Below are 15474 nucleotides of genomic sequence, written 5' to 3' on the forward strand. Positions count from 1 at the left end.
CCCTCCGCCACCGCCCGATACCTGAGACGTCCGTTCCCCCTGCCTGGGCGGGCTGACCGCCGGGCTGGCTGGCCCTAAGGCGCCAGCGCCAGCGCAACTGGGCCTCAAGAGGCAGCCCGCGGTCCCCGCCCCCGTCTACGGCCATACCACCCTGAACGCGCCCGATCTCGTCTGATCTCGGAAGCTAAGCAGGGTCGGGCCTGGTTAGTACTTGGATGGGAGACCGCCTGGGAATACCGGGTGCTGTAGGCTTTTTGCCTCCCGCTCCGCCTTCTCCTTTACTCGCCCGCGGGCGGTGGCCGCCGGCTCCGCCCCCGCCGGGCCCCGCTGCAGGCCCCACCTCCTCAGGCCCCTCCCACCACGGCGCGCGTGCGCCGGAGGGGCCGCTCCCCGCCGGCCCGGCCGGCCGGGCGGCCAGAAGGCGGCCCCGGAAGGCAGCCGCACCCCGGACGCTCCCGGGGTGGCTGGCCCGGACCCAGAATCCGCCGCGGGCCCGGTTGCCATCCTTTCGGCCAGCGAGCCCCTCGACCTGCACCTGGCCGCCCCCACTGGCGCCCAGCCCCGCTGCCGCCACCTGTGCGCCGGTGTGTCCCGCCACAGCTCCCTCCGGCAGAAGCCCCGCCTCCGCCGTGTCGCCGCGGCCGGGTGCGGGAGCGGGATCGAGGGCCGGGGCCGCTTCCCCGGGCCTGCCGGCCACCAGGGGCGGGCTCCTGAGCTCGGCGGGTGGTGTGCGGGCAAGGGTGGCCTTGCCGGGGCTGAGGGGCCGTGGCGACGCAATGGTGGCTCCCAGTGGCTTCGGGCCAGCTGCTGTCGGGCAGCAGGGCCGGCCCGGGCTGCGGCCGGGCTGCGCCTAGCGCCGCGTGGGCGGGCAGGGGCGATGCCCCAGGGACCGCGGGCCCCGGGCCCCGAAGCCTCCGGGGCCACGTCCCTGTGAGCGACGTGCGGGATCTTGGGCGGGGCGCCAAGCGCCGAAGGGTTTGCTGGGTCACGCCGGCCCTCGGCTGGGAGGTGGTGGCCAAACCCTCCGCCACCGCCCGATACCCGAGACGTCCGTTCCCCCTGCCTGGGCGGGCTGACCGCCGGGCTGGCTGGCCCTAAGGCGCCAGCGCCAGCGCAACTGGGCCTCAAGAGGCAGCCCGCGGTCCCCGCCCCCGTCTACGGCCATACCACCCTGAACGCGCCCGATCTCGTCTGATCTCGGAAGCTAAGCAGGGTCGGGCCTGGTTAGTACTTGGATGGGAGACCGCCTGGGAATACCGGGTGCTGTAGGCTTTTTGCCTCCCGCTCCGCCTTCTCCTTTACTCGCCCGCGGGCGGTGGCCGCCGGCTCCGCCCCCGCCGGGCCCCGCTGCAGGCCCCACCTCCTCAGGCCCCTCCCACCACGGCGCGCGTGCGCCGGAGGGGCCGCTCCCCACCGGCCCGGCCGGCCGGGCGGCCAGAAGGCGGCCCCGGAAGGCAGCCGCACCCCGGACGCTCCCGGGGTGGCTGGCCCGGACCCAGAATCCGCCGCGGGCCCGGTTGCCGTCCTTTCGGCCAGCGAGCCCCTCGACCTGCACCTGGCCGCCCCCACTGGCGCCCAGCCCCGCTGCCGCCACCTGTGCGCCGGTGTGTCCCGCCACAGCTCCCTCCGGCAGAAGCCCCGCCTCCGCCGTGTCGCCGCGGCCGGGTGCGGGAGCGGGATCGAGGGCCGGGGCCGCTTCCCCGGGCCTGCCGGCCACCAGGGGCGGGCTCCTGAGCTCGGCGGGTGGTGTGCGGGCAAGGGTGGCCTTGCCGGGGCTGAGGGGCCGTGGCGACGCAATGGTGGCTCCCAGTGGCTTCGGGCCAGCTGCTGTCGGGCAGCAGGGCCGGCCCGGGCTGCGGCCGGGCTGCGCCTAGCGCCGCGTGGGCGGGCAGGGGCGATGCCCCAGGGACCGCGGGCCCCGGGCCCCGAAGCCCCCGGGGCCACGTCCCTGTGAGCGACGTGCGGGATCTTGGGCGGGGCGCCAAGCGCCGAAGGGTTTGCTGGGTCACGCCGGCCCTCGGCTGGGAGGTGGTGGCCAAACCCTCCGCCACCGCCCGATACCCGAGACGTCCGTTCCCCCTGCCTGGGCGGGCTGACCGCCGGGCTGGCTGGCCCTAAGGCGCCAGCGCCAGCGCAACTGGGCCTCAAGAGGCAGCCCGCGGTCCCCGCCCCCGTCTACGGCCATACCACCCTGAACGCGCCCGATCTCGTCTGATCTCGGAAGCTAAGCAGGGTCGGGCCTGGTTAGTACTTGGATGGGAGACCGCCTGGGAATACCGGGTGCTGTAGGCTTTTTGCCTCCCGCTCCGCCTTCTCCTTTACTCGCCCGCGGGCGGTGGCCGCCGGCTCCGCCCCCGCCGGGCCCCGCTGCAGGCCCCACCTCCTCAGGCCCCTCCCACCACGGCGCGCGTGCGCCGGAGGGGCCGCTCCCCGCCGGCCCGGCCGGCCGGGCGGCCAGAAGGCGGCCCCGGAAGGCAGCCGCACCCCGGACGCTCCCGGGGTGGCTGGCCCGGACCCAGAATCCGCCGCGGGCCCGGTTGCCGTCCTTTCGGCCAGCGAGCCCCTCGACCTGCACCTGGCCGCCCCCACTGGCGCCCAGCCCCGCTGCCGCCACCTGTGCGCCGGTGTGTCCCGCCACAGCTCCCTCCGGCAGAAGCCCCGCCTCCGCCGTGTCGCCGCGGCCGGGTGCGGGAGCGGGATCGAGGGCCGGGGCCGCTTCCCCGGGCCTGCCGGCCACCAGGGGCGGGCTCCTGAGCTCGGCGGGTGGTGTGCGGGCAAGGGTGGCCTTGCCGGGGCTGAGGGGCCGTGGCGACGCAATGGTGGCTCCCAGTGGCTTCGGGCCAGCTGCTGTCGGGCAGCAGGGCCGGCCCGGGCTGCGGCCGGGCTGCGCCTAGCGCCGCGTGGGCGGGCAGGGGCGATGCCCCAGGGACCGCGGGCCCCGGGCCCCGAAGCCTCCGGGGCCACGTCCCTGTGAGCGACGTGCGGGATCTTGGGCGGGGCGCCAAGCGCCGAAGGGTTTGCTGGGTCACGCCGGCCCTCGGCTGGGAGGTGGTGGCCAAACCCTCCGCCACCGCCCGATACCCGAGACGTCCGTTCCCCCTGCCTGGGCGGGCTGACCGCCGGGCTGGCTGGCCCTAAGGCGCCAGCGCCAGCGCAACTGGGCCTCAAGAGGCAGCCCGCGGTCCCCGCCCCCGTCTACGGCCATACCACCCTGAACGCGCCCGATCTCGTCTGATCTCGGAAGCTAAGCAGGGTCGGGCCTGGTTAGTACTTGGATGGGAGACCGCCTGGGAATACCGGGTGCTGTAGGCTTTTTGCCTCCCGCTCCGCCTTCTCCTTTACTCGCCCGCGGGCGGTGGCCGCCGGCTCCGCCCCCGCCGGGCCCCGCTGCAGGCCCCACCTCCTCAGGCCCCTCCCACCACGGCGCGCGTGCGCCGGAGGGGCCGCTCCCCACCGGCCCGGCCGGCCGGGCGGCCAGAAGGCGGCCCCGGAAGGCAGCCGCACCCCGGACGCTCCCGGGGTGGCTGGCCCGGACCCAGAATCCGCCGCGGGCCCGGTTGCCGTCCTTTCGGCCAGCGAGCCCCTCGACCTGCACCTGGCCGCCCCCACTGGCGCCCAGCCCCGCTGCCGCCACCTGTGCGCCGGTGTGTCCCGCCACAGCTCCCTCCGGCAGAAGCCCCGCCTCCGCCGTGTCGCCGCGGCCGGGTGCGGGAGCGGGATCGAGGGCCGGGGCCGCTTCCCCGGGCCTGCCGGCCACCAGGGGCGGGCTCCTGAGCTCGGCGGGTGGTGTGCGGGCAAGGGTGGCCTTGCCGGGGCTGAGGGGCCGTGGCGACGCAATGGTGGCTCCCAGTGGCTTCGGGCCAGCTGCTGTCGGGCAGCAGGGCCGGCCCGGGCTGCGGCCGGGCTGCGCCTAGCGCCGCGTGGGCGGGCAGGGGCGATGCCCCAGGGACCGCGGGCCCCGGGCCCCGAAGCCCCCGGGGCCACGTCCCTGTGAGCGACGTGCGGGATCTTGGGCGGGGCGCCAAGCGCCGAAGGGTTTGCTGGGTCACGCCGGCCCTCGGCTGGGAGGTGGTGGCCAAACCCTCCGCCACCGCCCGATACCCGAGACGTCCGTTCCCCCTGCCTGGGCGGGCTGACCGCCGGGCTGGCTGGCCCTAAGGCGCCAGCGCCAGCGCAACTGGGCCTCAAGAGGCAGCCCGCGGTCCCCGCCCCCGTCTACGGCCATACCACCCTGAACGCGCCCGATCTCGTCTGATCTCGGAAGCTAAGCAGGGTCGGGCCTGGTTAGTACTTGGATGGGAGACCGCCTGGGAATACCGGGTGCTGTAGGCTTTTTGCCTCCCGCTCCGCCTTCTCCTTTACTCGCCCGCGGGCGGTGGCCGCCGGCTCCGCCCCCGCCGGGCCCCGCTGCAGGCCCCACCTCCTCAGGCCCCTCCCACCACGGCGCGCGTGCGCCGGAGGGGCCGCTCCCCGCCGGCCCGGCCGGCCGGGCGGCCAGAAGGCGGCCCCGGAAGGCAGCCGCACCCCGGACGCTCCCGGGGTGGCTGGCCCGGACCCAGAATCCGCCGCGGGCCCGGTTGCCGTCCTTTCGGCCAGCGAGCCCCTCGACCTGCACCTGGCCGCCCCCACTGGCGCCCAGCCCCGCTGCCGCCACCTGTGCGCCGGTGTGTCCCGCCACAGCTCCCTCCGGCAGAAGCCCCGCCTCCGCCGTGTCGCCGCGGCCGGGTGCGGGAGCGGGATCGAGGGCCGGGGCCGCTTCCCCGGGCCTGCCGGCCACCAGGGGCGGGCTCCTGAGCTCGGCGGGTGGTGTGCGGGCAAGGGTGGCCTTGCCGGGGCTGAGGGGCCGTGGCGACGCAATGGTGGCTCCCAGTGGCTTCGGGCCAGCTGCTGTCGGGCAGCAGGGCCGGGCCGGGCTGCGGCCGGGCTGCGCCTAGCGCCGCGTGGGCGGGCAGGGGCGATGCCCCAGGGACCGCGGGCCCCGGGCCCCGAAGCCCCCGGGGCCACGTCCCTGTGAGCGACGTGCGGGATCTTGGGCGGGGCGCCAAGCGCCGAAGGGTTTGCTGGGTCACGCCGGCCCTCGGCTGGGAGGTGGTGGCCAAACCCTCCGCCACCGCCCGATACCCGAGACGTCCGTTCCCCCTGCCTGGGCGGGCGGCGGGGTCCCGCCGGGGCGGGCTGACCGCCGGGCTGGCTGGCCCTAAGGCGCCAGCGCCAGCGCAACTGGGCCTCAAGAGGCAGCCCGCGGTCCCCGCCCCCGTCTACGACCATACCACCCTGAACGCGCCCGATCTCGTCTGATCTCGGAAGCTAAGCAGGGTCGGGCCTGGTTAGTACTTGGATGGGAGACCGCCTGGGAATACCGGGTGCTGTAGGCTTTTTGCCTCCCGCTCCGCCTTCTCCTTTACTCGCCCGCGGGCGGTGGCCGCCGGCTCCGCCCCCGCCGGGCCCCGCTGCAGGCCCCACCTCCTCAGGCCCCTCCCACCACGGCGCGCGTGCGCCGGAGGGGCCGCTCCCCGCTGGCCCGGCCGGCCGGGCGGCCAGAAGGCGGCCCCGGAAGGCAGCCGCACCCCGGACGCTCCCGGGGTGGCTGGCCCGGACCCAGAATCCGCCGCGGGCCCGGTTGCCGTCCTTTCGGCCAGCGAGCCCCTCGACCTGCACCTGGCCGCCCCCACTGGCGCCCAGCCCCGCTGCCGCCACCTGTGCGCCGGTGTGTCCCGCCACAGCTCCCTCCGGCAGAAGCCCCGCCTCCGCCGTGTCGCCGCGGCCGGGTGCGGGAGCGGGATCGAGGGCCGGGGCCGCTTCCCCGGGCCTGCCGGCCACCAGGGGCGGGCTCCTGAGCTCGGCGGGTGGTGTGCGGGCAAGGGTGGCCTTGCCGGGGCTGAGGGGCCGTGGCGACGCAATGGTGGCTCCCAGTGGCTTCAGGCCAGCTGCAGTCGGGCAGCAGGGCCGGCCCGGGCTGCGGCCGGGCTGCGCCTAGCGCCGCGTGGGCGGGCAGGGGCGATGCCCCAGGGACCGCGGGCCCCGGGCCCCGAAGCCTCCGGGGCCACGTCCCTGTGAGCGACGTGCGGGATCTTGGGCGGGGCGCCAAGCGCCGAAGGGTTTGCTGGGTCACGCCGGCCCTCGGCTGGGAGGTGGTGGCCAAACCCTCCGCCACCGCCCGATACCCGAGACGTCCGTTCCCCCTGCCTGGGCGGGCTGACCGCCGGGCTGGCTGGCCCTAAGGCGCCAGCGCCAGCGCAACTGGGCCTCAAGAGGCAGCCCGCGGTCCCCGCCCCCGTCTACGGCCATACCACCCTGAACGCGCCCGATCTCGTCTGATCTCGGAAGCTAAGCAGGGTCGGGCCTGGTTAGTACTTGGATGGGAGACCGCCTGGGAATACCGGGTGCTGTAGGCTTTTTGCCTCCCGCTCTGCCTTCTCCTTTACTCGCCCGCGGGCGGTGGCCGCCGGCTCCGCCCCCGCCGGGCCCCGCTGCAGGCCCCACCTCCTCAGGCCCCTCCCACCACGGCGCGCGTGCGCCGGAGGGGCCGCTCCCCGCCGGCCCGGCCGGCCGGGCGGCCAGAAGGCGGCCCCGGAAGGCAGCCGCACCCCGGACGCTCCCGGGGTGGCTGGCCCGGACCCAGAATCCGCCGCGGGCCCGGTTGCCGTCCTTTCGGCCAGCGAGCCCCTCGACCTGCACCTGGCCGCCCCCACTGGCGCCCAGCCCCGCTGCCGCCACCTGTGCGCCGGTGTGTCCCGCCACAGCTCCCTCCGGCAGAAGCCCCGCCTCCGCCGTGTCGCCGCGGCCGGGTGCGGGAGCGGGATCGAGGGCCGGGGCCGCTTCCCCGGGCCTGCCGGCCACCAGGGGCGGGCTCCTGAGCTCGGCGGGTGGTGTGCGGGCAAGGGTGGCCTTGCCGGGGCTGAGGGGCCGTGGCGACGCAATGGTGGCTCCCAGTGGCTTCGGGCCAGCTGCTGTCGGGCAGCAGGGCCGGCCCGGGCTGCGGCCGGGCTGCGCCTAGCGCCGCGTGGGCGGGCAGGGGCGATGCCCCAGGGACCGCGGGCCCCGGGCCCCGAAGCCTCCGGGGCCACGTCCCTGTGAGCGACGTGCGGGATCTTGGGCGGGGCGCCAAGCGCCGAAGGGTTTGCTGGGTCACGCCGGCCCTCGGCTGGGAGGTGGTGGCCAAACCCTCCGCCACCGCCCGATACCCGAGACGTCCGTTCCCCCTGCCTGGGCGGGCGGCGGGGTCCCGCCGGGGCGGGCTGACCGCCGGGCTGGCTGGCCCTAAGGCGCCAGCGCCAGCGCAACTGGGCCTCAAGAGGCAGCCCGCGGTCCCCGCCCCCGTCTACGGCCATACCACCCTGAACGCGCCCGATCTCGTCTGATCTCGGAAGCTAAGCAGGGTCGGGCCTGGTTAGTACTTGGATGGGAGACCGCCTGGGAATACCGGGTGCTGTAGGCTTTTTGCCTCCCGCTCCGCCTTCTCCTTTACTCGCCCGCGGGCGGTGGCCGCCGGCTCCGCCCCCGCCGGGCCCCGCTGCAGGCCCCACCTCCTCAGGCCCCTCCCACCACGGCGCGCGTGCGCCGGAGGGGCCGCTCCCCGCCGGCCCGGCCGGCCGGGCGGCCAGAAGGCGGCCCCGGAAGGCAGCCGCACCCCGGACGCTCCCGGGGTGGCTGGCCCGGACCCAGAATCCGCCGCGGGCCCGGTTGCCGTCCTTTCGGCCAGCGAGCCCCTCGACCTGCACCTGGCCGCCCCCACTGGCGCCCAGCCCCGCTGCCGCCACCTGTGCGCCGGTGTGTCCCGCCACAGCTCCCTCCGGCAGAAGCCCCGCCTCCGCCGTGTCGCCGCGGCCGGGTGCGGGAGCGGGATCGAGGGCCGGGGCCGCTTCCCCGGGCCTGCCGGCCACCAGGGGCGGGCTCCTGAGCTCGGCGGGTGGTGTGCGGGCAAGGGTGGCCTTGCCGGGGCTGAGGGGCCGTGGCGACGCAATGGTGGCTCCCAGTGGCTTCGGGCCAGCTGCTGTCGGGCAGCAGGGCCGGCCCGGGCTGCGGCCGGGCTGCGCCTAGCGCCGCGTGGGCGGGCAGGGGCGATGCCCCAGGGACCGCGGGCCCCGGGCCCCGAAGCCCCCGGGGCCACGTCCCTGTGAGCGACGTGCGGGATCTTGGGCGGGGCGCCAAGCGCCGAAGGGTTTGCTGGGTCACGCCGGCCCTCGGCTGGGAGGTGGTGGCCAAACCCTCCGCCACCGCCCGATACCCGAGACGTCCGTTCCCCCTGCCTGGGCGGGCTGACCGCCGGGCTGGCTGGCCCTAAGGCGCCAGCGCCAGCGCAACTGGGCCTCAAGAGGCAGCCCGCGGTCCCCGCCCCCGTCTACGGCCATACCACCCTGAACGCGCCCGATCTCGTCTGATCTCGGAAGCTAAGCAGGGTCGGGCCTGGTTAGTACTTGGATGGGAGACCGCCTGGGAATACCGGGTGCTGTAGGCTTTTTGCCTCCCGCTCCGCCTTCTCCTTTACTCGCCCGCGGGCGGTGGCCGCCGGCTCCGCCCCCGCCGGGCCCCGCTGCAGGCCCCACCTCCTCAGGCCCCTCCCACCACGGCGCGCGTGCGCCGGAGGGGCCGCTCCCCGCCGGCCCGGCCGGCCGGGCGGCCAGAAGGCGGCCCCGGAAGGCAGCCGCACCCCGGACGCTCCCGGGGTGGCTGGCCCGGACCCAGAATCCGCCGCGGGCCCGGTTGCCGTCCTTTCGGCCAGCGAGCCCCTCGACCTGCACCTGGCCGCCCCCACTGGCGCCCAGCCCCGCTGCCGCCACCTGTGCGCCGGTGTGTCCCGCCACAGCTCCCTCCGGCAGAAGCCCCGCCTCCGCCGTGTCGCCGCGGCCGGGTGCGGGAGCGGGATCGAGGGCCGGGGCCGCTTCCCCGGGCCTGCCGGCCACCAGGGGCGGGCTCCTGAGCTCGGCGGGTGGTGTGCGGGCAAGGGTGGCCTTGCCGGGGCTGAGGGGCCGTGGCGACGCAATGGTGGCTCCCAGTGGCTTCGGGCCAGCTGCTGTCGGGCAGCAGGGCCGGCCCGGGCTGCGGCCGGGCTGCGCCTAGCGCCGCGTGGGCGGGCAGGGGCGATGCCCCAGGGACCGCGGGCCCCGGGCCCCGAAGCCTCCGGGGCCACGTCCCTGTGAGCGACGTGCGGGATCTTGGGCGGGGCGCCAAGCGCCGAAGGGTTTGCTGGGTCACGCCGGCCCTCGGCTGGGAGGTGGTGGCCAAACCCTCCGCCACCGCCCGATACCCGAGACGTCCGTTCCCCCTGCCTGGGCGGGCTGACCGCCGGGCTGGCTGGCCCTAAGGCGCCAGCGCCAGCGCAACTGGGCCTCAAGAGGCAGCCCGCGGTCCCCGCCCCCGTCTACGGCCATACCACCCTGAACGCGCCCGATCTCGTCTGATCTCGGAAGCTAAGCAGGGTCGGGCCTGGTTAGTACTTGGATGGGAGACCGCCTGGGAATACCGGGTGCTGTAGGCTTTTTGCCTCCCGCTCCGCCTTCTCCTTTACTCGCCCGCGGGCGGTGGCCGCCGGCTCCGCCCCCGCCGGGCCCCGCTGCAGGCCCCACCTCCTCAGGCCCCTCCCACCACGGCGCGCGTGCGCCGGAGGGGCCGCTCCCCGCCGGCCCGGCCGGCCGGGCGGCCAGAAGGCGGCCCCGGAAGGCAGCCGCACCCCGGACGCTCCCGGGGTGGCTGGCCCGGACCCAGAATCCGCCGCGGGCCCGGTTGCCGTCCTTTCGGCCAGCGAGCCCCTCGACCTGCACCTGGCCGCCCCCACTGGCGCCCAGCCCCGCTGCCGCCACCTGTGCGCCGGTGTGTCCCGCCACAGCTCCCTCCGGCAGAAGCCCCGCCTCCGCCGTGTCGCCGCGGCCGGGTGCGGGAGCGGGATCGAGGGCCGGGGCCGCTTCCCCGGGCCTGCCGGCCACCAGGGGCGGGCTCCTGAGCTCGGCGGGTGGTGTGCGGGCAAGGGTGGCCTTGCCGGGGCTGAGGGGCCGTGGCGACGCAATGGTGGCTCCCAGTGGCTTCGGGCCAGCTGCTGTCGGGCAGCAGGGCCGGCCCGGGCTGCGGCCGGGCTGCGCCTAGCGCCGCGTGGGCGGGCAGGGGCGATGCCCCAGGGACCGCGGGCCCCGGGCCCCGAAGCCCCCGGGGCCACGTCCCTGTGAGCGACGTGCGGGATCTTGGGCGGGGCGCCAAGCGCCGAAGGGTTTGCTGGGTCACGCCGGCCCTCGGCTGGGAGGTGGTGGCCAAACCCTCCGCCACCGCCCGATACCCGAGACGTCCGTTCCCCCTGCCTGGGCGGGCTGACCGCCGGGCTGGCTGGCCCTAAGGCGCCAGCGCCAGCGCAACTGGGCCTCAAGAGGCAGCCCGCGGTCCCCGCCCCCGTCTACGGCCATACCACCCTGAACGCGCCCGATCTCGTCTGATCTCGGAAGCTAAGCAGGGTCGGGCCTGGTTAGTACTTGGATGGGAGACCGCCTGGGAATACCGGGTGCTGTAGGCTTTTTGCCTCCCGCTCCGCCTTCTCCTTTACTCGCCCGCGGGCGGTGGCCGCCGGCTCCGCCCCCGCCGGGCCCCGCTGCAGGCCCCACCTCCTCAGGCCCCTCCCACCACGGCGCGCGTGCGCCGGAGGGGCCGCTCCCCGCCGGCCCGGCCGGCCGGGCGGCCAGAAGGCGGCCCCGGAAGGCAGCCGCACCCCGGACGCTCCCGGGGTGGCTGGCCCGGACCCAGAATCCGCCGCGGGCCCGGTTGCCGTCCTTTCGGCCAGCGAGCCCCTCGACCTGCACCTGGCCGCCCCCACTGGCGCCCAGCCCCGCTGCCGCCACCTGTGCGCCGGTGTGTCCCGCCACAGCTCCCTCCGGCAGAAGCCCCGCCTCCGCCGTGTCGCCGCGGCCGGGTGCGGGAGCGGGATCGAGGGCCGGGGCCGCTTCCCCGGGCCTGCCGGCCACCAGGGGCGGGCTCCTGAGCTCGGCGGGTGGTGTGCGGGCAAGGGTGGCCTTGCCGGGGCTGAGGGGCCGTGGCGACGCAATGGTGGCTCCCAGTGGCTTCGGGCCAGCTGCTGTCGGGCAGCAGGGCCGGGCCGGGCTGCGGCCGGGCTGCGCCTAGCGCCGCGTGGGCGGGCAGGGGCGATGCCCCAGGGACCGCGGGCCCCGGGCCCCGAAGCCCCCGGGGCCACGTCCCTGTGAGCGACGTGCGGGATCTTGGGCGGGGCGCCAAGCGCCGAAGGGTTTGCTGGGTCACGCCGGCCCTCGGCTGGGAGGTGGTGGCCAAACCCTCCGCCACCGCCCGATACCCGAGACGTCCGTTCCCCCTGCCTGGGCGGGCGGCGGGGTCCCGCCGGGGCGGGCTGACCGCCGGGCTGGCTGGCCCTAAGGCGCCAGCGCCAGCGCAACTGGGCCTCAAGAGGCAGCCCGCGGTCCCCGCCCCCGTCTACGACCATACCACCCTGAACGCGCCCGATCTCGTCTGATCTCGGAAGCTAAGCAGGGTCGGGCCTGGTTAGTACTTGGATGGGAGACCGCCTGGGAATACCGGGTGCTGTAGGCTTTTTGCCTCCCGCTCCGCCTTCTCCTTTACTCGCCCGCGGGCGGTGGCCGCCGGCTCCGCCCCCGCCGGGCCCCGCTGCAGGCCCCACCTCCTCAGGCCCCTCCCACCACGGCGCGCGTGCGCCGGAGGGGCCGCTCCCCGCTGGCCCGGCCGGCCGGGCGGCCAGAAGGCGGCCCCGGAAGGCAGCCGCACCCCGGACGCTCCCGGGGTGGCTGGCCCGGACCCAGAATCCGCCGCGGGCCCGGTTGCCGTCCTTTCGGCCAGCGAGCCCCTCGACCTGCACCTGGCCGCCCCCACTGGCGCCCAGCCCCGCTGCCGCCACCTGTGCGCCGGTGTGTCCCGCCACAGCTCCCTCCGGCAGAAGCCCCGCCTCCGCCGTGTCGCCGCGGCCGGGTGCGGGAGCGGGATCGAGGGCCGGGGCCGCTTCCCCGGGCCTGCCGGCCACCAGGGGCGGGCTCCTGAGCTCGGCGGGTGGTGTGCGGGCAAGGGTGGCCTTGCCGGGGCTGAGGGGCCGTGGCGACGCAATGGTGGCTCCCAGTGGCTTCAGGCCAGCTGCAGTCGGGCAGCAGGGCCGGCCCGGGCTGCGGCCGGGCTGCGCCTAGCGCCGCGTGGGCGGGCAGGGGCGATGCCCCAGGGACCGCGGGCCCCGGGCCCCGAAGCCTCCGGGGCCACGTCCCTGTGAGCGACGTGCGGGATCTTGGGCGGGGCGCCAAGCGCCGAAGGGTTTGCTGGGTCACGCCGGCCCTCGGCTGGGAGGTGGTGGCCAAACCCTCCGCCACCGCCCGATACCCGAGACGTCCGTTCCCCCTGCCTGGGCGGGCTGACCGCCGGGCTGGCTGGCCCTAAGGCGCCAGCGCCAGCGCAACTGGGCCTCAAGAGGCAGCCCGCGGTCCCCGCCCCCGTCTACGGCCATACCACCCTGAACGCGCCCGATCTCGTCTGATCTCGGAAGCTAAGCAGGGTCGGGCCTGGTTAGTACTTGGATGGGAGACCGCCTGGGAATACCGGGTGCTCTAGGCTTTTTGCCTCCCGCTCCGCCTTCTCCTTTACTCGCCCGCGGGCGGTGGCCGCCGGCTCCGCCCCCGCCGGGCCCCGCTGCAGGCCCCACCTCCTCAGGCCCCTCCCACCACGGCGCGCGTGCGCCGGAGGGGCCGCTCCCCGCCGGCCCGGCCGGCCGGGCGGCCAGAAGGCGGCCCCGGAAGGCAGCCGCACCCCGGACGCTCCCGGGGTGGCTGGCCCGGACCCAGAATCCGCCGCGGGCCCGGTTGCCGTCCTTTCGGCCAGCGAGCCCCTCGACCTGCACCTGGCCGCCCCCACTGGCGCCCAGCCCCGCTGCCGCCACCTGTGCGCCGGTGTGTCCCGCCACAGCTCCCTCCGGCAGAAGCCCCGCCTCCGCCGTGTCGCCGCGGCCGGGTGCGGGAGCGGGATCGAGGGCCGGGGCCGCTTCCCCGGGCCTGCCGGCCACCAGGGGCGGGCTCCTGAGCTCGGCGGGTGGTGTGCGGGCAAGGGTGGCCTTGCCGGGGCTGAGGGGCCGTGGCGACGCAATGGTGGCTCCCAGTGGCTTCGGGCCAGCTGCTGTCGGGCAGCAGGGCCGGCCCGGGCTGCGGCCGGGCTGCGCCTAGCGCCGCGTGGGCGGGCAGGGGCGATGCCCCAGGGACCGCGGGCCCCGGGCCCCGAAGCCCCCGGGGCCACGTCCCTGTGAGCGACGTGCGGGATCTTGGGCGGGGCGCCAAGCGCCGAAGGGTTTGCTGGGTCACGCCGGCCCTCGGCTGGGAGGTGGTGGCCAAACCCTCCGCCACCGCCCGATACCCGAGACGTCCGTTCCCCCTGCCTGGGCGGGCTGACCGCCGGGCTGGCTGGCCCTAAGGCGCCAGCGCCAGCGCAACTGGGCCTCAAGAGGCAGCCCGCGGTCCCCGCCCCCGTCTACGGCCATACCACCCTGAACGCGCCCGATCTCGTCTGATCTCGGAAGCTAAGCAGGGTCGGGCCTGGTTAGTACTTGGATGGGAGACCGCCTGGGAATACCGGGTGCTGTAGGCTTTTTGCCTCCCGCTCCGCCTTCTCCTTTACTCGCCCGCGGGCGGTGGCCGCCGGCTCCGCCCCCGCCGGGCCCCGCTGCAGGCCCCACCTCCTCAGGCCCCTCCCACCACGGCGCGCGTGCGCCGGAGGGGCCGCTCCCCGCCGGCCCGGCCGGCCGGGCGGCCAGAAGGCGGCCCCGGAAGGCAGCCGCACCCCGGACGCTCCCGGGGTGGCTGGCCCGGACCCAGAATCCGCCGCGGGCCCGGTTGCCGTCCTTTCGGCCAGCGAGCCCCTCGACCTGCACCTGGCCGCCCCCACTGGCGCCCAGCCCCGCTGCCGCCACCTGTGCGCCGGTGTGTCCCGCCACAGCTCCCTCCGGCAGAAGCCCCGCCTCCGCCGTGTCGCCGCGGCCGGGTGCGGGAGCGGGATCGAGGGCCGGGGCCGCTTCCCCGGGCCTGCCGGCCACCAGGGGCGGGCTCCTGAGCTCGGCGGGTGGTGTGCGGGCAAGGGTGGCCTTGCCGGGGCTGAGGGGCCGTGGCGACGCAATGGTGGCTCCCAGTGGCTTCGGGCCAGCTGCTGTCGGGCAGCAGGGCCGGGCCGGGCTGCGGCCGGGCTGCGCCTAGCGCCGCGTGGGCGGGCAGGGGCGATGCCCCAGGGACCGCGGGCCCCGGGCCCCGAAGCCCCCGGGGCCACGTCCCTGTGAGCGACGTGCGGGATCTTGGGCGGGGCGCCAAGCGCCGAAGGGTTTGCTGGGTCACGCCGGCCCTCGGCTGGGAGGTGGTGGCCAAACCCTCCGCCACCGCCCGATACCCGAGACGTCCGTTCCCCCTGCCTGGGCGGGCGGCGGGGTCCCGCCGGGGCGGGCTGACCGCCGGGCTGGCTGGCCCTAAGGCGCCAGCGCCAGCGCAACTGGGCCTCAAGAGGCAGCCCGCGGTCCCCGCCCCCGTCTACGACCATACCACCCTGAACGCGCCCGATCTCGTCTGATCTCGGAAGCTAAGCAGGGTCGGGCCTGGTTAGTACTTGGATGGGAGACCGCCTGGGAATACCGGGTGCTGTAGGCTTTTTGCCTCCCGCTCCGCCTTCTCCTTTACTCGCCCGCGGGCGGTGGCCGCCGGCTCCGCCCCCGCCGGGCCCCGCTGCAGGCCCCACCTCCTCAGGCCCCTCCCACCACGGCGCGCGTGCGCCGGAGGGGCCGCTCCCCGCTGGCCCGGCCGGCCGGGCGGCCAGAAGGCGGCCCCGGAAGGCAGCCGCACCCCGGACGCTCCCGGGGTGGCTGGCCCGGACCCAGAATCCGCCGCGGGCCCGGTTGCCGTCCTTTCGGCCAGCGAGCCCCTCGACCTGCACCTGGCCGCCCCCACTGGCGCCCAGCCCCGCTGCCGCCACCTGTGCGCCGGTGTGTCCCGCCACAGCTCCCTCCGGCAGAAGCCCCGCCTCCGCCGTGTCGCCGCGGCCGGGTGCGGGAGCGGGATCGAGGGCCGGGGCCGCTTCCCCGGGCCTGCCGGCCACCAGGGGCGGGCTCCTGAGCTCGGCGGGTGGTGTGCGGGCAAGGGTGGCCTTGCCGGGGCTGAGGGGCCGTGGCGACGCAATGGTGGCTCCCAGTGGCTTCAGGCCAGCTGCAGTCGGGCAGCAGGGCCGGCCCGGGCTGCGGCCGGGCTGCGCCTAGCGCCGCGTGGGCGGGCAGGGGCGATGCCCCAGGGACCGCGGGCCCCGGGCCCCGAAGCCTCCGGGGCCACGTCCCTGTGAGCGACGTGCGGGATCTTGGGCGGGGCGCCAAGCGCCGAAGGGTTTGCTGGGTCACGCCGGCCCTCGGCTGGGAGGTGGTGGCCAAACCCTCCGCCACCGCCCGATACCCGAGACGTCCGTTCCCCCTGCCTGGGCGGGCTGACCGCCGGGCTGGCTGGCCCTAAGGCG

General features: G+C 76.8%; 15 non-coding genes across 15 annotated transcripts; all 15 read left to right on the top strand.

Annotated features, from left to right (window-relative positions):
* Positions 1 to 133: 133 nt before the first annotated feature.
* Positions 134 to 252, top strand: LOC136143654 (5S ribosomal RNA). Its single transcript, XR_010658229.1, has one exon. It is a non-coding gene; the product is annotated as a 5S ribosomal RNA (ribosomal RNA).
* A 901-nt stretch (positions 253 to 1153) lies between these two features.
* LOC136143655 (5S ribosomal RNA) lies at positions 1154 to 1272 on the top strand. The gene has a single exon (XR_010658230.1). It is a non-coding gene; the product is annotated as a 5S ribosomal RNA (ribosomal RNA).
* Positions 1273 to 2173: 901 nt separating this feature from the next.
* On the top strand, positions 2174 to 2292 carry LOC136143656 (5S ribosomal RNA). The gene has a single exon (XR_010658231.1). It is a non-coding gene; the product is annotated as a 5S ribosomal RNA (ribosomal RNA).
* A 901-nt stretch (positions 2293 to 3193) lies between these two features.
* On the top strand, positions 3194 to 3312 carry LOC136143657 (5S ribosomal RNA). The gene has a single exon (XR_010658232.1). It is a non-coding gene; the product is annotated as a 5S ribosomal RNA (ribosomal RNA).
* A 901-nt stretch (positions 3313 to 4213) lies between these two features.
* LOC136143658 (5S ribosomal RNA) lies at positions 4214 to 4332 on the top strand. The gene has a single exon (XR_010658233.1). It is a non-coding gene; the product is annotated as a 5S ribosomal RNA (ribosomal RNA).
* Positions 4333 to 5256: 924 nt separating this feature from the next.
* Positions 5257 to 5375, top strand: LOC136143708 (5S ribosomal RNA). Its single transcript, XR_010658280.1, has one exon. It is a non-coding gene; the product is annotated as a 5S ribosomal RNA (ribosomal RNA).
* A 901-nt stretch (positions 5376 to 6276) lies between these two features.
* Positions 6277 to 6395, top strand: LOC136143659 (5S ribosomal RNA). Its single transcript, XR_010658234.1, has one exon. It is a non-coding gene; the product is annotated as a 5S ribosomal RNA (ribosomal RNA).
* Positions 6396 to 7319: 924 nt separating this feature from the next.
* On the top strand, positions 7320 to 7438 carry LOC136143661 (5S ribosomal RNA). The gene has a single exon (XR_010658235.1). It is a non-coding gene; the product is annotated as a 5S ribosomal RNA (ribosomal RNA).
* A 901-nt stretch (positions 7439 to 8339) lies between these two features.
* LOC136143662 (5S ribosomal RNA) lies at positions 8340 to 8458 on the top strand. The gene has a single exon (XR_010658236.1). It is a non-coding gene; the product is annotated as a 5S ribosomal RNA (ribosomal RNA).
* A 901-nt stretch (positions 8459 to 9359) lies between these two features.
* On the top strand, positions 9360 to 9478 carry LOC136143663 (5S ribosomal RNA). Its single transcript, XR_010658237.1, has one exon. It is a non-coding gene; the product is annotated as a 5S ribosomal RNA (ribosomal RNA).
* A 901-nt stretch (positions 9479 to 10379) lies between these two features.
* On the top strand, positions 10380 to 10498 carry LOC136143664 (5S ribosomal RNA). The gene has a single exon (XR_010658238.1). It is a non-coding gene; the product is annotated as a 5S ribosomal RNA (ribosomal RNA).
* Positions 10499 to 11422: 924 nt separating this feature from the next.
* LOC136143709 (5S ribosomal RNA) lies at positions 11423 to 11541 on the top strand. The gene has a single exon (XR_010658281.1). It is a non-coding gene; the product is annotated as a 5S ribosomal RNA (ribosomal RNA).
* Positions 11542 to 12442: 901 nt separating this feature from the next.
* Positions 12443 to 12561, top strand: LOC136143711 (5S ribosomal RNA). Its single transcript, XR_010658283.1, has one exon. It is a non-coding gene; the product is annotated as a 5S ribosomal RNA (ribosomal RNA).
* Positions 12562 to 13462: 901 nt separating this feature from the next.
* Positions 13463 to 13581, top strand: LOC136143666 (5S ribosomal RNA). Its single transcript, XR_010658240.1, has one exon. It is a non-coding gene; the product is annotated as a 5S ribosomal RNA (ribosomal RNA).
* A 924-nt stretch (positions 13582 to 14505) lies between these two features.
* LOC136143710 (5S ribosomal RNA) lies at positions 14506 to 14624 on the top strand. Its single transcript, XR_010658282.1, has one exon. It is a non-coding gene; the product is annotated as a 5S ribosomal RNA (ribosomal RNA).
* The last annotated feature ends 850 nt before the right edge of the window (positions 14625 to 15474 follow it).

The sequence above is a fragment of the Phocoena phocoena genome, unplaced genomic scaffold, assembly GCF_963924675.1.
Source record: "Phocoena phocoena unplaced genomic scaffold, mPhoPho1.1 SCAFFOLD_226, whole genome shotgun sequence".
Classification (NCBI taxonomy): domain Eukaryota; kingdom Metazoa; phylum Chordata; class Mammalia; order Artiodactyla; family Phocoenidae; genus Phocoena; species Phocoena phocoena.